Consider the following 2,363-nt stretch of genomic DNA (forward strand, 5'->3'; position numbering starts at 1 on the left):
CTCTCTTGAATAGATGGAAACAGTGAAGCTGACATGAAGGGTCTAAGGCACAAACATCAGGAACTATGTGCTTTCTTCTCACGATGCTCATGCAATTTATCATCTAAATTGAGAGTTTTTTAATAACAAGATATTTTGTACTAATGCTCATATTGGGACACAGCACATACTAGGATAGAAGTTAAAAAACTGAAAGAGGTAATATTTATCACTCTGGGTCATATTTTTAAGCTCAAAGAATGTGAGCAATCAAGTTTCTAATCCTCAGACAAAAATGCAGAAAGCTAAATTTTAAAACTGGTTGAAGATCATGGTGAATCTTCATTTGAGATTATAATTCAATTATATTTCTCCCTTCTTTTTTCTTCCTCTCATTCAATGAACTCCTTCACACTCCTTTACATTCCTTCAAATTCATGGTCCTTTTTAAACTAATTGTTAATACATACATATATTAAATATATTCTTAAATATAATCTGCTGTTTGGTCCAGAAAATGTTACTTGTATGTATCATGACAGGGTTGATCATTTGGTAATGAATAACAAATTGGTGCTCACTTCGGCAGCACATATACTAATATTGGAACAATACAGAGAAGATAAGCATGACCCCTGTGCAAGGATGACACGCAAATTCATGAAATGTTCCATATTTTTAAAACTATAGAAGAAAACCTCCCTAACCTAAAGAAAGAGATGCCCAAGACATACAGAAGCCTAAAGAACTCCAAATAGTCTGGACCAAAAGCGAAACTCTCCCTGCCACATAATAATCAGAACACAAAGTGCACAAAACAAAGAAAGAACAATAAAAGTATTAAGGGGAAAAGGGCAAGTAACATATACAGGCAGACCTATCAGAATTACAGCAGATTTCTCACCAGGGAAACTATGAAAGCTAGAAGACCCTGGGAAGATTTCATACAGTCCCTATAAGAACAAAAGGCCAGCCTAGGCTACGATATCCTGCAAAATTCTCAATTAAAATATCACCTCACACCAGTGAGAATGGCTAAGATCAAAAACTCAGGTGACAGCAGATGCTGGCGAGGATGTGGAGAAAGAGGAACACTCCTCCATTGTTGGTGGGATTGCAGACTGGTACAAACATTCTGGAAATCAGTCTGGAGGATCCTCAGAAAATTGGACATTGAACTGCCTGAGGATCCAGCTATACCTCTCTTGGGCATATACCCAAAAGATGCCTCAACATATAAAAAAGACACATGCTCCACTATGTTCATTGCAGCCTTATTTATAATAGCCAGAAGCTGGAAAGAACCCAGATGCCCTTCAACAGAGGAATGGATACAGAAAATGTGGTACATCTACACAATGGAATATTACTCAGCTATCAAAAACAATGACTTTATGAAATTCGTAGGCAAATGGTTGAAACTGGAAAATATCATCCTGAGTTAGCTAACCCAATCACAGAAAGACATACATGGTATGCACTCATTGATAAGTGGCTATTAGCCCAAATGCTTGAATTACCCTAGATGCCTAGAACAAATGAAACTCAAGACGGATGATCAAAATGTGAATGCTTCACTCCTTCTTTAAAAGGGGAACAAGAATACCCTTGGCAGGGAAGAGAGAAGCAAAGATTAAAACAGAGACTGAAGGAACACCCATTCAGAGCCTGCCCCACATGTGGCCCATACATATACAGCCACCCAATTAGACAAGATGGATGAAGCAAAGAAGTGCAGACAGACAGGAGCCGGATGTAGATCGCTCCTGAGAGACACAGCCAGAATACAGCAAATACAGAGGCGAATGCCAGCAGCAAACCACTGAACTGAGAATAGGACCCCCGTTGAAGGAATCAGAGAAAGAACTGGAAGAGCTTGAAGGGGCTCGAGACACCATATGTACAACAATGCCAAGCAACCAGAGCTTCCAGGGACTAAGCCACTACCTAAAGACTATACATGGACTGACCCTGAACTCTGACCTCATAGGTAGCAATGAATATCCTAGTAAGAGCACCAGTGGAAGGGGAAGCCCTGGGTCCTGCTAAGACTGAACCCCCAGTGAACTAGCCTGGTGGGGGGAGGGCGGCAGTGGGGGGAGGGTTGGGAGGGGAACACCCATAAGGAAGGGGAGGGGGGAGGGGGATGTTTGCCCGGATACCGGGAAAGGGAATAACACTCGAAATGTATATAAGAAATACTCAAGTTAATAAAAAAAAATTAGAGGAAATAAATGATCAGAATATATGCAGAAAAAAAATAAATAAATAAAATAAAAAAATAAAATAAAATAAAATATATGGAGAAACCAAGATATTCCATGACAAAACCAAATTTATACAATACCTTTCCACAAATTCAGCTCTGCAAAGGATAATAGATG

The 2,363-nt window shown here is 39.4% G+C and overlaps 1 non-coding gene across 1 annotated transcript; it reads left to right on the forward strand.

Annotated features, from left to right (window-relative positions):
- Positions 1–552: 552 nt before the first annotated feature.
- On the forward strand, positions 553–659 carry Rnu6-738 (RNA, U6 small nuclear 738). The gene has a single exon (XR_005502989.1). It is a non-coding gene; the product is annotated as a U6 spliceosomal RNA (small nuclear RNA).
- The last annotated feature ends 1,704 nt before the right edge of the window (positions 660–2,363 follow it).

The sequence above is a fragment of the Rattus norvegicus genome, chromosome 3, assembly GCF_036323735.1.
Source record: "Rattus norvegicus strain BN/NHsdMcwi chromosome 3, GRCr8, whole genome shotgun sequence".
Taxonomy (NCBI): Eukaryota; Metazoa; Chordata; class Mammalia; order Rodentia; family Muridae; genus Rattus; species Rattus norvegicus.